This window comes from Mobula hypostoma, chromosome 7 (genome assembly GCF_963921235.1).
Source record: "Mobula hypostoma chromosome 7, sMobHyp1.1, whole genome shotgun sequence".
In the NCBI taxonomy this organism is placed as follows: Eukaryota; Metazoa; Chordata; class Chondrichthyes; order Myliobatiformes; family Myliobatidae; genus Mobula; species Mobula hypostoma.
In genome coordinates this window covers 184312341-184333013 of record NC_086103.1, presented here as the reverse complement: position 1 = coordinate 184333013, position 20673 = coordinate 184312341, and the positions used below count along the sequence as shown (strand labels likewise).

Genomic DNA, 20673 nt, shown 5'->3' with positions numbered 1-20673 from the left:
TCATTATTTAAATTACGCAGCAACCAGGCCATTGAAGACAAAATCCTCAAGGAGCACCTGCCGAATTCCTGGAACCCAGTGGTGGCCTCGGTGAACCACTGCACCTTGGAACACAGAGCAGTACAGCACAGGAACAGGTCTTTCTCAACAGGCCCACAATGTTGTACTCAACCAACTCAATTAGTAAACTAATCACCTCTGCCTACACAATGTCCAAAACATTCCATTTTCCTCCCTTTCCTCACATTCACGTGCCTATCTAAACGTTTCTTAGAAGTCTCTAATGTATCTGCCTCTACTCCCACCCCAAGCAGTGCATTCTGTAAAAAAAAATGCCCCTTCCATCTCCTTAAAAATTACCTGAACTCACCTTAAATGCATGCCCTCTGGTATTAGACATTTCAACCCTGGGAAATAGCTAGTGTCTGTCTACTCTATCTATGCCTCTCATAATCTTGTAGACCTCCCCTCAGCCTCCGCTGCTCCAGGGAACACAGCACATTAGCCCACCCTCTTGTTATAGCACATGCCCTCTAATGGAGTAACAGAGAGTAACACAGCAGATATCATGTACATTCCTAACTACACACTTGGCATGGATAGAGTGAACAGCCCAAGACTGCTTCCCAGGGTGGGAATGACTAATACGAGGGGGCATAATTTTAAGGTGTTTTTTTGCATAGAGCATGCTAAGAGAAACACACTGCCCAGGGCAGTGGTAGAGGCAGGTACATAGACCATAGAACACTACAGCACATTACAGGCCCTTCGTCCTATGATGTTGTGCTGGCCTTTTAACTTACTGCATGCTCAATCTAACCCTTCCCTCCCACGTAACCCTCCATTCTCCTTTCATCCAGGTGCCCATCTAAGAGTCTCTTTAACGTCCCTAATGTATGTATCTGCCTCCATCACCACCCCAGGCAGCTCATTCCACGCACCCATCACTCTCTGTGTAAAAAATAATTACCTCTGACATCCCCCCACCCCCCCAAACTTTCCTCCAAACACCTTAAAACACCTCCTCTACTGCCATGATGACACTAAGCTCAGGTTGGAGCAGCAACATCTCATATACCGTCTAGGTAGTCTCCAGCCCCTTGGTATGAACACAGAATTCTCCAACTTCCAGCTATTCCCTCCCCCTCCCTTCCCCTATCCCTATGTCACTCTGCGCCCTCCTCCAGCTGCCTACCACCTCCCTCATGGTTCCGCCTCCTTCTACTACCCATTGTGTTTTCCCCTATTCCTTCTTCACCTTTCCTGCCTATCACCTCCCTGCCTCCCCTCCCCCACCCCTTTATCTTTCCCCTTACTGGTTTTTCACCTGGAGCCTTCTCCTTCCCACCCTCCCCCCACCTTCTTTATAGGGCCTCTGCCCCTTCCCCCTACAGTCCTGACGAAGGGTTCCGGCCCGAAACGTCGACTGATCGTTTCCACGGATGCTGCCCGACTTGCTGAGTTCCTCCAGCGTGTTGTGAGTGTTACCTTAAAATTATGCCCCCTCGTATTAGCCATACCAGAGGTTCCCAACCTTTTTTATGCCATGGGCTCACCCCATCATCCGAGGGGTCCATGGACTACAGGGTGGGAACCCCTGCCTCAGGCACATTTATGAAACTCTTAGATAGGCTCATGGATGATGGAAAATAGAGGGTTATGCAGGAGGGAAGCATTACACTGATCTTAGAGTAGGTTAAAAAGTTGGCACAACATCATGGGCAGAATGTTCTGTGCTGTAATGTTCTATGTACTTCTGTACAATTAAAACTGTCAGGATTAAGAAGCTCATATTAAACAACTGATCAGTGAATGAGTAGGGAGCCCTCCTAGATTAACATCAGCATTAAAGCAGCACAGAAGTATTTAAACACCTCAGAACGTTTCACACAAAGAAATTGGAACTGGTTTATTATTGTCACACGTACCGAGACGCAGTGAAAATTTTGCCTTGCATATTGTCCATACAGATCAGATCATCACACAGCTACCCTTGTTCTTCCAGCTCAGGGGTTCCAAACCTTTTGATGCCATGGACCAGTACCAAGGGGTCTGTGGACCGCAGAATGGGTGCCCTGTGTAGCCGGTACAGACGGTGGGCTTCAATGGTGCTGTATGAGGAGTTTTGGTGAGTCGGTTCGATCACACATTTACCTTGTTGCTCATCTTACAGAGAGTGTGGGCAAATGGCACTGGCTTAGATGCGAAACCTGGTCAGTATAGACCGGCTGGGTGGAAGGGCCTTTTTCTATGTTGTACGAGTCTATGACTCTGTGGCACTTAAAATTATGTCATCCCTTGTGGGATCTTGCTGTGCACAAGATCGGGACTGCATTTCCCACGAAACAACTGACTCCATCCTGGCCAGCTTCTTTAAAAAGGCAGCGGCTGCAGGATGGTGAAACAGGAGGATGGCTCTTGGCTTATTATTGTCACACGTACTGAGATGCAGTGGAAAGCCTGTCTTGCATACTGTTCATACAGATCAAATCAGTACACAGTTTGTCGAGATCGAACAAAAATAACAGATAACAGTGCAGAATAAAGCAACACAGAGAGTGCAGTGCAAGCAGACAATAAGGTGCAAGATAGACTGTGAAGTCAAAAGTCCATTTCATTGCATCAGGAAACTCTTCAATAGTCTTACAACAGCTGGATAAAACCTGTCCTTCCGCCTTTGATATGTGCTTTCAGGATTACCTATCTTCTGATGGTGCAATGAACTGGTACAACTACATACAACATGTAGACATACAAATCAGCCTTGATGCAATGGCGGAGCAGTCTCGATGGGCCAATTGGCTTAATTCTATCCCAGTGTCTTATGAACAGGACAGGTTTGGAGGGATGTGGGTCAAATGTGGGGAAGTGGGACCAGCTAATGGGGATAATGTGGTTGGCATGAATGAGCTGAGCTGAAGCGCTTGTTGCTGTGCTGTAGAATTCACTGACTCTGTAGGTGCTTATGAGCCGTTGGTCTGCGCAGTGCCACCATCGAGGTTCCCTTGCAGCACAGAGGCCAATTCAAACCCTTCCAGACGCCTGCCAAATGAGAAAAGGCACCTTCCATCTGCCCAGGAGTTCCTAGCATGGCCATTTAAAATGTTTACAAAACAAAACTTCAATTGCACAGCTGAGGAGAGCAGCACTCTGTTCTGAGTTATGTCCCACTGTAAGTTGATTCCACTGCGGCTAATGGGAAATGGAGAGACAACAATCAAAGCCATTTAACAAGACAGACTTTCACATACTCCAGACCGCCCATCTGCTCACTAGTTCTAGTTTTACAGAAATATTTACTGAGGAGTGTCTGGTGCTGATCCTTTGAAAGCTCTACACTGTCCCACAACTGTACACTTTCCACACAGCCCTGCAAAGTTTTCCAAGTACTTATCATATTGACTTCTGACCAGAGGTGCATAAAATCACGCAGGGCATGAAAAAGGTGAATAAAGATTAAAGATTACAATACTGTGTTCAGCTGGGGTTGCCTCTTTATAGGAAAGATATGGAGGCTTCAGAGGGAGTGCAGAGCAGATTTACCAGAATGTTGCCTGGATTACAGAATGCCTTATAAAGACGGGCTGAGCAAGCTAGGGGCTTTCTTTTGGAACGAAGGAGGATGAGAGGTGACTTTATGAAGGTGATAAGAGGCAAAGACAGAGTGGACCAGCTTGAGACTTTTTTCTAACAGGGAAATGGCTAATATGAGGGGGCATAATTTTAAGGTGATTGGCGGGAACTATAGGAGGGACGTCAGAGGTAAGTTCTTTACACTGAGAGTGGTGGGTATGTGGAATGCCCTGTCAGGGGTGGTGGTAGAGGCAGATACTTTAGGTACATTTAACATACTCTTAGATAGGCCAGTGATGTTGTGGGGATGGAACTGGACTCTCTGACGGTGGTGTCTGAAAAGAGGATGCTGTCCCAGTTGCATGCCACCTTGGACAATGTCTCCCATTCACTACATAATGTACTGGGTGGGCACAGGAGTACATTCAGCCAGAGACTCATTCCACCGAGATGCAACACAGAGCGTCACAGGAAGTCATTCCTGCCTGTGGCCATCAAACTTTACAACCCCTCCCTTGGAGGGTCAGACACCCTGAGCCAATAGGCTGGTCCTGGACTTATTTCCTGGCATAATTTACATATTACTATTTAACTATTTATGGTTTTATTACTATTTAATTATTTATGGTGCAACTGTAACGAAAACCAGTTTCCCCCGGGATCAATAAAGTATGACTATGACTATGACTTGGATGATAGAAAAATGGAGGGCTATGTAGCAAGGAAAGGTTAATGTTGGCAGAACATGGTGGGCTGAAAGGCCTGTACTGTGTTGTAATACTCTATACTCTATTAGCTTTACTTGTCACATGTACATGGAAATATGCATCAACAACCAAAGCAGTCCGAGGGTGTTTTGCGGGGCAGCCCGCAAGGGTCGTCACACTTCCGGCACCAACAGAGGATGTCCACAACTTACTGACCCTAACTTGGAATGTGGGGGAAATCCAGAGTACCCCAGAAAACCCATGTGGTCACGGGTAGAACGTACAAACTTCTCACAGACAGCGGGGGGGGAATTGAACACCAATTGGTGATCGATGGTGCTGTAAAGCGATGTGCTAACTGCGATGCTCCTGTAATAGTCTCTGGGAGCATTTTTCAAAGAATGGCATGATTGACTGTCCAATTTGGTAACAGGAATGGCAGAACAACAGTAGTATAAAGCAGGATATCTTTGTTGGCTCGGCTGTTTGTCTCTGACACAATCCTATGTAAAGGGTAAAACTGGGCCAGGTCATCTTCTCCTGTACAGAATGTGATTACAATGAGATAAACATCAGTATTGTAGTTGATAGGTTGCCCACAGGATGATATTCATCAGCTGGCAAAATGGGCAGAGCAGTGGCAAATGGGATTCAATCCGGATGTATTTTGGGAGGACGAGTAAAGGGCAGAACATGCATAATGAATGATGAAGGCATGAGGGAATCAATCTAGTCCATGCTGATCTGTTATACTGCCTAGTCCCATCGACCTACACCCAGACCATACCCCCCCCCGCCAAATCCATGAACCTATGCAAATGTCTCTTAAACATTACAATCATACGCATATCCACTACTTTCACTGGCAACTCAACACACACTTGCACCATCCTCTGAGCAAAAAAGATTCCCCTCAGGTTCCTCTTAACTATTTCACCTTTCACCCTTCACCCGTGACCTCTGGTTCTAGAAAAAAGCCTGCTTGCATTCACCCTATTTACATCCCTCATAATTGTGTGTACCTCTATCAAATCTCCCCTACTCTCCTATACTCTTCCAGGGAATAAAATCCTAACCCATTCATTCTTACCCTATAACTCACATCCTCAAGTCCTGGCAACATCCTTGTAAATTTTCTCTGAATTCAGTCAATCTTATTTACATCTTTCCTATAGACAATAGACAATAGGTGCAGGAGTAGGCCATTCGGCCCTTCGAGCCAGCACTGCCATTCACTGTGATCATGGCTGATCATCCACAATCAGCTTCCAGTTCCTGCCTTATCCCCATAACCTTTGATTCCGTTGTCTTTAAGAGCCCTATCCATCTCTTTCTTGAAAGCATCCAGGGACTTGGCCTCCACAGCCTTCTGGGGCAGAGCATTCCATACATCCACCACTCTCTGGGTGAAAAAGTTTTTCCTCAACTCCGTTCTAAATGGCCTACCCCTAATTCTTAAACTGTGGCCTCTGGTTCTGGACTCACCCATCAGCGGGAACATGCTTCCTGCCTCCAGCGTGTCCAATCCCTTAATAATCTTATGTTTCAATAAGATCCCCTCTCAGCCTTCTAAATTCCAGAGTATACAAGCCCAGTCTTTCGACATATGACAGTCCCGCCATCCCGGGAATTAACCTTGTGAACCTACGCTGCACTCCCTCAATAGCAAGAATGTCTTTCCTCAAATTTGGAGACCAAAACTGCACACAGTACTCCAGGTGTGGTAGATGGCGACACATTCAAACACAGCGGCCTCTCAGGGGCCAACCAAAGATGCACTTTTCTTTTTAAAAAGTGTTTTTTTATAATCGCAAGACTATACTGGACTCCAAGAACAACGGGCACAGCGGGTCTACTGCATCCATGATCTGCTCGCTGTTTGCAGCAGCTGGTGGGGGTGCCGGCAGATAAGTCGGAGAAGGAAGAACTGGCGCTGGTGCTCAGGTTGGAGAGGGGGAAGCCGGCAGTCGGCTGGGAAAAGGAGAAGCCAGTGGTCAGACCAGAAAGGGTTCAGAGGAGCTGACCTGGGTGCAGACCATGCTACTGCCGGCAACTTGAAGGCTTTGGAGTTGGTGCATGAAAGCAGAGTGTAGTGTAACAGTGAGTGACTGCATTGGACATTTCTCTTGCAATCGCAAGACCCTGTTGGACACTGATATTGTAAGATGCTGCAGGCCTGTTTCCCTCGTTTGGTGGAAAGTCAGGCAATGAGGCAGTCGTCTGGCCTTGGTTGTAGTTAAGACTAGGCCTCAAGCTGTGGGCTAGCCTGCTGCAGTGCAGGTGCGGAAACGTTGGAGGCGGTGAAAGCATCCATGCTTGGTTGGGAGCTGGCCTCTCCTGTCAATGCAGCCCTCTAGTATTCGACCAGTGGAATGACGGGCTAGGTTGCTGCGAGCTGTGACATCAACTTGTATGTTGCTCAGGGACTTGACTATAAGTGTGTTTTTTCTCTCTCTTGCTATTTTGAATGTATGTTATGCACCTGGGCCCCATAGGAATGTTGTCTTGCTTGACTGTATCACTGTATGGGTTGAATGAATGATAATTAAACTGATTTAATCTGATTTGATGACCAGAACTGCACACAATGCTCCAAATTTGGCCTCACCAACATTTTATAGATTTTGAACATAAACATTCCCACTGTACACTTGTTTAACAGGCTCTGGGAAATCAGGCAAGCAAATGAAACACGGGAGTAGTCAATACTCTGATTTATAAAGACTAAAGATGGTGGGAAAAGCTAAAGGAAGGTTGTATTTTCTTACATGAGGTGTAGGGTATAAAAGCAAGGAAGCAGTTTTATGGGGCTTCAGTGAGATTGCAACATCCTTTTAAATGACTTGGTGTACGAGGCTAGGGTCCTGAGATGAAAAGTTAACTGTCTCCCCCACCACAGCCGCTGCTTGAGCTGCTGAGATTTCCCCCAGCGTGTTCTGTTTTGATTGTGATGGAATCCAGTTCTTCTCAACTTCAAGGACTGACAATGAGACTAGGCTGGGATTGGACTGGCTCGAACATTCTCGTCTCTCAAATAAGAAGTCAAATCTGTATCTGTCAGAACAAGAAGTGGTGCATACTGGGCTGATACCACAGTTAGCATTAGAGAGTTGTGGGCATGCTATGTTGGCAGCAGAAGCGTGGCGACACTTGTGGGCTGCACCAAGCACAATCCTCACTGATCTGATTTGGCACAAATGACGTATTTCACTGTATGTTTTTACTGTTATGTGACAAATAAAGCTAATCTTTAATCGTTAGAGTGGTTATTTTATATGGGCAAGGGGATAGAGGGGAGAGGTCTAACATGGTTTTAAAGATTAGTTTACACAACAATACTTCAAATTTGGCCTCACCAATGTCTTAGACAATTTCAACATTATATTCCAACTCCTGTACTCAAAACATTGATTTAAAAAGGCCAATGTGCCAAAAGAACATAAGAAATAGGAGCAGGAGTCGGCCATCTGGCCCATCGAGCCCACTCCACCTTTCAATAAGATCATGGCTGATCTGGCCATGGACTCATCTCCACCTACCTGTCTTTTCCCCATAACCCTCAATTCCCCTACTATGCAAAAATCTGTCCAACCTTGTCTTACTGAGGCAGCCTCCACTGCCTCAATGGGCAGAGAATTCCACAGATTCACCACTCTCTGGGAAAAGCAGTCATCTCTGTCCTAAATCTACTCCCCCGAATCTTGAGGCTATGTTCCCTAGATCTAGTCTCACCTACTAGTGGAAACAACTTTCCTGCCTCCATAGTATCTATCCCTTTCATAATTTTGTATGTTTCTATAAGATCTCCTCTCATTCTTTTGAATTCCAGCAAATACAGTCATAGGTGACTCAATCTCTCCTCATGGTCTAACCCCCTTATCTCTGGAATCAACCTGGTGAACCTCCTCTGCACTGCCTCCAAAGCCAGTGTATCCTTCCTCAAGTAAGGAGACCAGAACTGCACACAGTACTCCAGGTGCAGCCTCACCAGTACCCTGCATAGTTGCAGCATAACCTCCCTGCTCTTAGATTCAATCCCTCTAGCAATGAAGGTCAACTTTCCATTCGTCTGTTCAAAAACTTTCTTTACAACCCTATCTACCTGTGACACTGCTCTCAAGGAATTACGGCCCTGTGTTCCCAGATCCCTCGGTTCTATCTCACTCCTCAGTGCCCTACTGCTCACTGTACAAGCCTTACCCTGGTTTATTCTCCTAAAGTGCAAAACCTCACATTTACCTGCATTAAATGTGGGAGGAAACTGGAGCACCTGAAGAAACCCACGCGGTCACAGGGAGAACATGCAAACTCTTTAAAGGCAATGGTGGAAATTGAATCTCAATTGTTGGTGCTAAACAGCATTAAGTTACCGTGCTGATGTGTCCTACTGCCCTATCACCCTGAATCCCTTGCAAACACATGGCACTCGATAATGCATCTCAGTGGACTGGAAGAGACTGAGCGAGAAAGGGAAGGTACAAAATGAGAGAGCTTTCTCCCCCATGAGCAACAACTGCTCTCTCTGCACTATACTGCCGGATCAGTGACACAAAACAGACCCTGCTCTTCACACCTGTCCTCTGGCCGTGTCCAGTTACCAATGCAATGCATCTCCCTAGACTGTTATGTCCTCAGGGCACTCCATTAAACTGTGACTCGTTCCCAGCTCCCGTGTTTCACTTGCTTGCCTGATTTCCCAGAGCCTGTTAAACAAGTGTGCAGTTAATAAATGTTCTTCAGATGCCTTTTCCCCGAGCCATCCTGCTGTGTTCTGCTCTCTGTCTCACTTGACCCGGTCGAGACCTCTTGTGTCTTCCACGTGCCCTGGGTGTCAGGTCCTCCCTCTGCTCCAGGCGAGGGAAGTGTCGACATTTGTCTGCGGTGCTTGCTGGAAGCTGCGAGCTGTCAGATACTTTGTGGCCGTTTGCAGTCTCCACCACCCTCCACAACCCCTCTTGTAGACACTCCCCCCCCCCGAGTGAAGATTGTTTATTGTCATTCGTCAGTATACAAGTGCAAAGGAGAAAAAAATGATTGTGACTCTGGACCAATGCAGCATAAAAGAAGCACAATGAACATAAAAAAAACACAATAAATATAGATACTTTAGATTACTTTACACCCAGTGGCCACTATATTATGCACCTACTGTACCTAATAAAGTGGCCACTGAGTGTATGCTCGTGGTCCTCTGCTGCTGCAGCTCATCTACTTCAAAATTCAACATTTTGTGCGTTCAGAGATGCTCTTCTGCACAACACTGCTGTAACACGTGGCTATTTGAGTTACCTTCGCCTTCCTGCCAGTTTGAACCAGTCTGCCCATTCTCCTCTGACCTCTCTCATTAACAAGGCATTTTCGTCCACAGAACTGATGTCTGGTCTGAACAACAAATGAAACTCTTGACCATGTCTGCATGCTTTCATGCACTGAGTTGCTGCCATATGATTAGCTGATTAGATATTTGAATTAGCAAGCTGGTGTACCTAACAGAATGGCCACCAATGGTACATACATACATACATCTGGAGTATTGTGTACAGTTCTGGTCACCGAATTATAGGAAAGATGTCAATAAAATTGAGAGAGTACAGAGGAGGTTTATTAAAATGTTGCCTGGGTTTCATCTCCTAAGTTACAGAAAAAGGTTGAACAAGTTAGGTCTTTATTCTTTGGAGCATAGAAGGTTGAGGGGGGACTTGATAGAGGTGTTTAAAATTATGAGGGGGGATTGATAGAGTTGACGTGGTTAGACTTTTTCCATTGAGAGTGGGGAAGATTCAAACAAGAGGACATGGGTTGAGAGTTAGAGGACAAAAGTTTAGGGGTAACATGAGGGGGAACTTCTTTACTCAGAGAGTGGTAGCTGTGTGGAACGAGCTTCCAGCAGAAGTGGTTGAGGCAGGTTTGACGTTGTCGTTTAAAGTTAAATTGGATAGATATATGGACAGGAAAGGAATGGAGGATTATGGGCTGAGTGCAGGTCGGTGGGACTAGGATAGGGTTAGAGTTCGGCATGGACTAGAAGGGCCGAGATGGCCTGTTTCCGTGCTATAATTGTTATATATGGTTATATAGTTACATAAAGTGACACTAGGCACAGGAGTATCTGTACATCGGTGACTGACAGGTAATGATAAAGTACTGGTGGTTGGGAGTATGGAGGGGTGGGTTAGTGAATGGAAGAGCTGATCAGCCTTACTGCTTGGGGAAAGTAACTGGTTTGGGGAGATATTTCATGAGATCATTGGCCTTTTTCGAGCACCTTTCTGTATATGTGTCCTCGATGGTGGGTTGACTGACGCCAGTGATGCATTGGGCAGTTTTAACATCCGTTGCAGTTCGCACACCACACAGTGATGCAGTGTGTTCGACTGTTCTCAAATGTGCATCTGTAGAAGGACATGAGTATAGATGTGCATAGTCCAGTTCTCCTCAGCCTCCTCAGAAAGTAGAAGGGTTAGTTTGATCTCTTGACAGTGGAGGATATGTTGAGACCATGAGCGGTTTTGCGAGATTTGTACTCCCAGGATTTCATGTCACTTTCTGGAACCCCCCACACACTCTAATTTTTCCTTCTCTCTTTTGGAAAGCTGAAGTGTAACCATTTAAAAAATAATGTGCTTTAAGAGAACAGGGAAGCATTGTTGACCTGTCAAGGAGAAAGAGGCAGAAACAGCTGGATGCAGCTGTGTAGACCCACGTGTCTCTATTGAGTGGAATGGAGCGTCATTCACCAAAGGTTAAAGGGCAAAGTTTAAAGACTGCTTATAAACCCTTACAAAGGATTGTGGTTTACCAAACTGAAGTTATCAGTGTGACTTTTAAACTTAACCTCTCCTTACATGTATGTGACTACCTGCCTTTCTTTCTGCACTTCTGTGCTCGCAAGGAATGCACACGAAAACAGATGGTCATATTTACATCAGAAAGACTAGGATGTAAACAAATTTCCCTCCTTTTTGCATTAGTGCTAAAGCTGTGCTAACGAAATTCATCCGAATCTCCACCGTCCCTATTAGTTAAAAGTAAATTAAGATGTTAATGCATTTTGGAAAAAGGAATAAAGGTGTAGACTATTTTGGAAATGGGGTGCAAATTCAGAAATCAGAGGTGCAAATAGATTTGGGAGCCCTTGTGCAGGATTCCCTAAAGGTTAACTTGCAGGTTGAGTCGTTAATAAGGAAGGCAAATGCAATGTTGGCATTCATTTTAAGGGGATTAGAATATAAAAGTAAGGATGTAATGCAGAGGCATTGGTCAAACCACATTTGTATTGTAAGTAGTTTTGGGCTTCTTATCTAAGAAAGGTATGTGCTGGCATTGGACAGGATCCATGAGAGGTTCCCGTGACTGATCCTGGGCATGAAAAGGTTAACAGACGAGGAGAGTTTGATGGCCATGGGCCTGTACTTGTTTTGAGTATAAGAGAACGCGAGGGAATCTCATTGAAACATATCGAATATGAAAGACCTAGATAGACTAGATGTGGAGAGGATGTTTCCTATCAAGAGGGAGCCTAGGACCAGAGGGCACAGCCTCAGCATACAGGGACATCCCTTTAGAACAGAAATGAGGAGGGATTTCTTTAGCCAGAGGGTAGTGAATCTGTGGAATTCATTGCCACAGACAAGGCTGTGGAGGCAAACTCATTGGGTACATTTAAAAGAGAGGTTGACAGGTTCTTGATTAGTCAGGGTGTCAAAGGTTACAGGGAGAAGGCAGAAGGATGGGATTGAGAGGGATAGTAAATCAGCCATGATAGAATGGTGAAGCAGACTCTGGGCAGAATGGCCTCATTCTGTTCCTGTGTCTTATGGCCTTAAAAGTTGCACAGAAGCATACAAAGAATCTGTCACAAGCTCAGGAAAGTCTAAAACTCTTCAAAGCAGAACAGGTACTTTGCAAAGCACAGGGAACATTAGGAAATAACAGCATGCTCGACACAGCAAGCTCCCACATCATTTCTTCTTGACACTAGTGAAGGGATAAATATCACGCCGTAAGTTCACCTGAACCCCAATCTGACATTATTTGATACTGAGTCATCAAGGACAAATCAGATAAGTAATTAAATTCCTAAAGATGAAAGATTATCTTTAGTTGTCACACGTACATCGGAACATACAGTGAAATGTGTTGATTGTTTCACTTTTTTTGTTACGTGCTGGGGGCCACGCTTCTGGCACCAGCATAACTTGCCCGCAACTTTCTAACCCTAACCTGTACATCTTTGAATGTGGGAGTGTCAAAGATAGAGCAACCAGTGCTAGTAATGAGCAGTGATTGGACCAAGCAGTGACAGGCAGAACCAAAAGGCTTTATCATTAAGACTGCTGATATTGGTAGCCAAGGGTAAAGATTGTAAAGATTAGCTTTATTTGTCACATGCACATCAAAAAATAGACAACCAACACAGATGGAGAATTGTGGTGGGGGCAACTCGACAACAGTCGCCATGTTTCTGGTGCCAACATCATGTGCCTACAACTCACTAACAGTAACCATATGTCTTTGGAACGTGGGAGCAGAGCCAGGCTTCTGGCACCAGCATAACTTGCCCACAGCTTTCCAACCCTAACCTGTACATCTTTGAATGTGGGAGTGTCAAAGCTCAAAAGGTAACTCAAAGATAGAGCAACCAGTCTCTGGTTGAGAAAAGCAGGGCACCCAGAGGAATCCCACACAGTCACGGGCAGAACAAACAAACCCCTTACAGAGCGCGGTGGGAATTGCATCCCGAATGGTGATCACCAGGGCTTTAAAGTGATGTGCTATCTGTTACGCTACCACACCACCAGCTGAGGTTACTGTCATACGCACAAACACGTGCATGTAATGAAAGGCTTACTTGCAGCAACAACATCACAGACACGGGGCATCAGGCAAGCAGCATTCACAAGTAGAACATAAATTATACATAGTGTACTAAGAAATAATACCAGAAGAAAATTCATTGTACTGCAAAGTGATCAAGTCATTTGAGCTTGGCCATTTTGTTCAAGAACTGGTTAAAGAGGTAGGTTTTAAGACTGTAATGAACTTTAAAGGTTTAAGGTATGCAAAGTTGAGGCAATGGTAGGTACAATCTCCGATGCTGGAAGAAAGCAGAGTTGGTGACCTGCAGGCTTCTCAGAGACAGGGAGATCTGAAAATACTCCACTCTTTCCACTGAGGTTGGGTGACACTAGAACTAGAGGTCATGGGCCAAGGATGAAAGGTGAAATGTTTAAGGGGAACATGAGGGGGAACGTCTTCACGGAGGGTGGTGAGAGTGTAGAACGAACTGCCAGTGGAAGTGGTAGATGTGATGTTCCTTGACTCTACATGATGGGAGGGTTATGGAAGGCTATGGTCCGGGTACAGGTCAATGGGACTAGCCAGATTAATAGTTCAGCATGGAGTAGATAGGCCAAAGGGTTGTTTCTGTGCTGTAGTGTTCTGTAACTTTTCTACAACAACAATGTGAATTTTACAACTGTTGGACCAGGAACTAGGGTGGGTCAGCAAGCACTGAGTGATGGGTGAGGGCACAAACAGCAGAGTTTTGGAAGAGCTCGTGTTAATAAGGGAGGGAGATAGCATTGGAAATGGGATCTTGCAGGTAACAAAGGCACAACCGAGGGGCCCAGCAGAAGAGGTATTTTCAGTTCCAAAATAAACAGAATTCTTGTTAGAGCAAGGACACATCACAAGGGAGGGTACGTAGTGGGTGCATGGAACACCCTGCCAGGGGTGCTGGTACAGGCACATACATTAGGAACGTTTAAGGAAGACAAAAACAAGATGATGGAAAAACAGAGGACTAAGTAGGAGGGAGGTGTTCGAGTAGGTTAGAATGTCGGCACAACATTGTGGGCTGAAGGAATGGTACTGTACTGTCCTATGTTCTTAAACAGAGATGGGATGTAAATCAGCCATAATGTAACCAAATAACAGATGGGCTGGAAAAGTTCCCCCTGTTCCACCCGTATGCGCAGCTACTAAACACATGAGATTCTGCAGATGCAACACACTCAAAATGGAGGAACTCAGCAGGTCAGGTAGCATCTATGGAGAGGAATAAACAGTTGACTTTTGGGCCCGAGATGCTGCCTGACCTACTAAGTTCCTCTAGCATCTTGAGACCAGGTGAGGGGGAAGCTAAGTGAGTGGAGGGAGGGGGTGCTGAAGTAAGAAGTTGGGAGGGGATAGGTGGAAGACGTACAATGGCCTCACCTGGTCTCACCGTCACCAGCTAGCTTGTACTCTTCCCCCGCTTCCCCTCACCCACCCCCACCTCCTTATTTTGGCATCTTCCCCCTTCCTTTCCAATCCTAATGAAGGATCTCGACATAATACGTCAACTGTTTATTCTCCTCCATAGATGCTGCCTGACCTGCTGAGTTCCTCCAGCATCTTGAGAAGCTACTGAAGCCATGCTGCCTTGACTCGCAAGAGTTAAATGATTTAGAAAAAAAGATTCCGTTCCACTTATTGTGTTTTTCCACTATTATGACATCTATTGATTTTTGAATTACTCATCCTGCCCCACTCGCACTCCCCCGTAAACTTCCAATTCCAATAGAGCAGCCGAGAGAGAGAAAAAAAACAGCCCAAGTCAGTGAACTTTGCACCTTAGAAAGTCAGCCCCATCATTTACTGCGCCGATTTCACACCAGTGACGGATAGATTTCCCCAAAGATGATCCAATCGATCTGAGCAAGGAGCTTCTCCGTATCCGGCTCACACAGGAGTTTGGAAAGCGGAGCCACAGGGGTGGGCGGTGGTGGAGGTTATTAATCAAATATTATACGGCGAGGGCTCTAAACGTGCGGCAGTGTCACCCAGCTGCTGACCTGCAGATAAAGACTGGCCTGTGGGTGGCGACTAATTGCTCAAAGGCTTTAGGTCCTAAAGGTTGAGCCGTCACCAGGAACCCAAAGAAGGGGGTGGTTTGACAGCGGCAGACATCAAGACCTGACCAGCTGCCTGCTTGCCACAAAGAGAGGTGGGTGAGGGAGTTGAGTTCAATAGCCAGTCAGATCTTTATAAAGTAGCCTGGTGAAGGAGGGCAGAGTTCAGAGGAAGTGAGAGGGAAAAATAATGTTTTTCATTATTAAAGTGTAATATTTTATCGCTTGTTGCGATGGTCTGATCGATTGGATTGTGAGTCAATGGGTCTATCAATTATTGAAGTGCTTAGTCAAATAGTCACGGTCATGAATTGTGGGGCAGACAATTGTGGTGGGTGTCTGGAATGTTACAGAACTGTCTCCATTTACCCCAACTGATTCAAGATTATCAAGGTTCAAGATTGTTTAATGTCCTTTCCAGTACACAAGTGTAAAGGAGAACAAAATAATTGTTACTCCGGATTCAATGCCACAAATTTAAAAAAATAAGATAAAGAGCACATTAATAATAAAAAGGACATAGTTCGCTGGCCTCACACTCCTTAGGAAGTGGAGGTGCTGCTGTGTTTTCTAGACTAAAGAGGTACGCACATAAGATCTCAAACATACACACGCAGGAATGGTAACCTGGACGTGATGCGCTGCTGGCGGTGGTGCTAGAGGCAGATGCAGATACAATATTTAAGAGGCCTCAGACCATAAGGCACAGGAGCAGCTTTGGGCCCTTCAGCCCATTGAGGCTATGCTTCACCATTCCATCATGCTAATTGACCTGCTGAGTTCTTCCAGCAGCTGGTCAGTTGATCTGCATTGAACTGAGATTCAAGATTCAAGGTTCTGAATGTACCCAAGAGAATGAACTAATTGTTACTCCAGATCCGATGCACCAGAAAAAAAAAGCACAATAAGATAAAGAACACAAGAATAATAAAACCACAATAAATATAAATATATAAGATAACTTATATACATAGATTGATTGTATGTCCATAGTGTCTGTACATAAAGTGACTGACAGGAAAAGTAGTGGTGATTGCGGGTGAGTTAGTGGGCCTTACTGCTTGGGGAAAGTAATTGTTTTTTCAATCTGTTGGTCTGGTGTGGATGCTACATAGCTTCCTCCCTGATGGGAGTGGGACAAACAGTCCGTGAGCAGGGTGGGATCCTTCATGATGTTACTGGCCCTTTTCTGGCACCTTTCTGTAGGTATGTCCTTGACAGTGGGTAGGCTGGTGCCGGTGATGTGTTGGATAGTTCTGATTACCCGTTGTAGAGCCTTCCTGTCCGCTGCAGAGCAGTTTCTGCACCATACAGTGATGCAACCTGTTAGGATGCCCTTTATGCAGCAGGTGAGGAAAGATGTGCATAGCCCAGCTCTCTTCAGCCTTCTCAGAAAGTCAAACTTTGCTGATTGTGTACAATGTGCTGTGGAACCATGAATTAATGGAAGGATTGGTAATACAGGGACACTTGGACTACCCCTGGTAGCACTTCCCACATATCCACGACTCTGTGTAAAAAAACTTACCTCAGACATCCCCCCTACACTTTCCTCCAATCACCTTAAAGTGCCAGAGATGGTGGTAAAAGCAGATACATTAGGGACATTTAAGAGACTCTTAGATACACACATGGATGATAGAAAATGGAGGGCTACTTGGGAGGGAAGGTTAGATTGATCTTGGAGTAGGTTAAAATGTCTGCACAACATTGTGGGCCGAAAAGTACTCTGCTGCAGTCCTGTGTTCTATGCCAGGTGATTGAAAACATCATTTCTCCACTCATAGGGTGGTGAGAGTATGGAATTAGCTGCCAGCGGAAGTGGTAGATACGCGGTTTGGTTTCAACGTTCAAGCGAAATTTGGATAGGTACACAGATCGATAGGTACACAGATGGGAGGAGCACGGAGGGCTCTGGTTCCAGTGCAGGTCAATGGGACTAGGCAGATTACTATTTTGGCATGGACAAGATGGGCCGAAGGGCCTATTTCTGTGTTGCACTCTTCTATGGCTCTATGACCACTGTACAATGAAAGATGGATCAGGCTAATGCAGGTATTGGGAAACACAAAGACCTGCACAGAATTAACTGGCGCTTAGAATAATACACAGGCTAATGACTGAAAACCTGCTTTAATTTGTTAAAGGCAAATCACGTTTGACTAGCTTGATTGAGTTCTTTGACAAAACAGCAGTTGAAGTTGCTAAGGGAAGAGTGGTTGCTGTTGCCTATCTGAAATTGAACAAAGTACCGCTTAATAGATCTGTTAGAAAAACTGAGGTCTAAGGATTTAAAAAGGTGGTGACTGTGTGGATGCAAAATTAGCTGAGAATGGACAGCAGCTGATATTTAGCTTGTTGAAAAGTTCAAGCTTAATGTCAACTAACTGCATATAAATACGATGAAATGAAAGAACATACCAGCTGTGAAAGGAGGAGGATTGTGCACGGGGCCAGCAGACCTATCCTGAAAAACCCAGAGCTACAGGAATGCCAGCAGAAGCCCCAAACACCTCTCCTCCAGCAGAGGAAGGATATTCGCCAGGACGACATAAGATAAGGCTATAGCTGGGGCCAATTGGAAAGACTGGCCCAGGACTGGGGAGCTGTTTTCAGTGGCCTATGCCCCAGTAGGAGTGGTGGGCTTAAGAAGAATGTAAAGCAAAATATTACCACAAATAAATTAATAAAATATAACTTGAAATGCATGTAGTGCAAAACACAGGTAAACAGTAAACAGCTCACTGTCCTAGTGACGAGACCTCAGTAATGGCAGGGTGCTCATTAGTCTCACAGCCTGAAGGAAGAAGTTATTACCCAGTCTGGAGTCCTAGTCCTGATGCTCCTATACCTCCTTCCTGATGGTAGTGGGTCAAAGAGTTTGTGGGGTGGGAGGTAGGGATCCTCGACAACGATTCAGTCTTCCAGTGCTCTCAGTAAACGTCACAAATAAGGGTGAGGAAGACCCCAGTGATCCTCTCGGTGGTGATGCCCCCCAGAGGTCCACATGACGACCACTACATCAATGACTTCCACTTTGGCACAAGACAGATAATTTCAAAGTTTGCAGATATCGCTTCTTGGCCTTTTGGCTAAGATCAAGTGTAAAGTTTACAGATGATATAAAACTTGGAAATATAACCACGAGGGAAAAAAGGACCACACACAAAATGCTGGTGGAACGCAGCAGGCCAGGCAGCATCTCTAGGAAGAGATACAATCGACGTTTCAGGCCGAGACCCTTCGTCAGGACTAACTGAAAGAAGAGATAGTATGAGATTTGAAAGTGGGAGGGGGAGGGGGAGGGGGAGATCCGAAATGATAGGAGAAGACAGGAGGGGGAGGGATGGAGCTAAGAGCTGGACAGGTGATTGGCAAAAGGGATACAGAGCTGGAGAAGGGAGAGGATCGTGGGACAGGAGGCCTAGGAAGAAAGAAAGGGGGAGGGGAGCACCAGAGGAAGATGGAGAGCAGGCAAGGAGTTACTGTGAGAGAAAAGAGAGAGAAAATAAGGGAAAAAATAATAAATAAATAAATAAATAGATAAATAGATAGATAGATAGATAAACAAACAAATAAATAAATAACGGATGGGGTATGAGGGGGAGGAGGGACATTAATGGAAGTTAGAGAAATCAATGTTCATGCCATCAGATTGGAGGCTACCCAGACGGAATATAAGGTGTTGTTCCTCCAACCTGAGTGTGGCTTCATCTTGACAGTAGAGGAGGCCGTGGATTGACATATCAGAATGGGAATGGGACGTGGAATTAAAATGTGTGGCCACTGGGAGATCCTGCTTTCTCTGGTGGACAGAGCGTAGGTGTTCAGCGAAACGGTCTCCCAGTCTGTGTCGGGTCTCACCGATATACAGAAGGCCGCACCGGGAGCACCGGACGCGGTATATCACACCAGCCGACTCAGAGGTGAAGTGTCGCCTCACCTGGAAGGACTGCCTGGGGTCCTGAATGGTGGTGAGGGAGGAAGTGTAAGGGCATGTGTAGCACTTGTCCGCTTACAAGGATAAGTGCCGGGAGGGAGATCGGTGGGAAGGGATGGGGGGGGACGAATGGACAAGAGAGGCGCGTAGGGAGCAATCCTCGTGGAAAGCAGAAATGGGGGGGAGAGAAAGATGTGCTTGGTGGTGGGATCCCGTTGGAGAATTCCAACATATAATTCTCCATTGGAAGTTACGGAGAATTATATGTTGGACCCGGAGGCTGGTGGGGTGGTAGGTGAGGACAAGGGGATCCCTATCCCTATCCCTCAGGATCCCTATCCCTATTTGCTGTTGTGTGCTGGGGCAGCAGGCTGAGGGTAGTAGACACCAACAGAATCAACAAACTCATTCGTAAGGCTAGTCATGTTGTGGGGATGGAACTGGACTCTCTGACGCTGCTGTCTGAAAAGAGGATGCTGTCCAAGTTGCATGCCATCTTGGATAATGTCTCCCATCCACTACATAATGTACTGGTTGGGCACAGGAATACATTCAGCCAGAAACTCATTCCACCGAGATGCAACACTGAGCGTCATAGGAAGTCATTCCTGCCTGTGGCCATCAAACTTTACAACTCCTCCCCTGGAGGGTCAGACACCCTGAGCCAATAGGCTGGTCCTGGACTTAGTTCCTGGCATAATTCACATATTACTATTTAACTATTTATGGTTCTATTACTATTTATTATTTATGGTGCAACTGTAATGAAAACCAATTTCCCCCGGGATCAATAAAGTATGACTATGACTAGTGGGGTGAGCCTCCAACCTGATGGCATCCAACACCTTATATTCCGTCTGGGTAGCCTCCAACCTGATGGCATGAACATTGATTTCTCTAACTTCCATTAATGCCCCTCCTCCCCTTCTTACCCCATCCCTTATTTATTTATTTATCTATCTCTCTATCTACCCATCCTTTTTTTCCTGTCTCTCTTTTTTCTCTCTTTGTCCCTCTCAGAATAACTCCTTGCCTGCTCTCCATCTTCCTCTGGGCTCCCCTCCCCCTTTCTTTCTCCCCAGGCCTCCCATCCCATGATCCTCTCCCTTCTCCAGCTCTGTATCCCTTTTGCCAATCAACTTTCCAGCCCTTAGATCCACCCCTCCCCTCCTCCGATCATTTCAGATCTCCCCCTCCCCCTCCCACTTTCAAATCTCTTACTATCTCTTTTTTCAGTAAGTCCTGACGAAGGGGCTTGGCCCAAAACGTCCACTGTACCTCTTCCTAGAGATGCTGCCTGGCCTGCTGCGTTCCACCAGCATTTTGTGTGAGCTGCTTGAATTTCTAGCATCTGCAGATTTCCTCGTGTTTGTTGGAAAAAAGGACTGATGCCATGACCTGAAGGCACACCGGTACCTCTACTTCCTCAGGGTGCTAAAGAAATTCAGCATATCCACTCTGACCCTCAGAAATTTTTACTGATGCACCACAGAAAGCATCTTACCCAGATGTATCATAGCCTGGTACGGCATCTGCTCTGCCCGTGACCACTGGAAAC

General features: G+C 45.8%; 1 protein-coding gene and 1 long non-coding RNA gene across 3 annotated transcripts in view; one reads left to right on the top strand and one right to left on the bottom strand.

Moving 5' to 3' along the window:
* The window catches only part of clpb (ClpB family mitochondrial disaggregase), a 210632-nt gene that overhangs the window by 125694 nt on the left and 64265 nt on the right, over window positions 1-20673 (bottom strand). The window lies entirely within an intron of this gene.
* Window positions 1-20673, top strand: part of LOC134349810 (uncharacterized) — a 53356-nt gene that overhangs the window by 17378 nt on the left and 15305 nt on the right. The window contains exon 2 of the long non-coding RNA XR_010018776.1: window positions 2006-2128. This is a non-coding gene — a long non-coding RNA (uncharacterized LOC134349810). The remainder of the gene's footprint in view (window positions 1-2005; window positions 2129-20673) is intronic.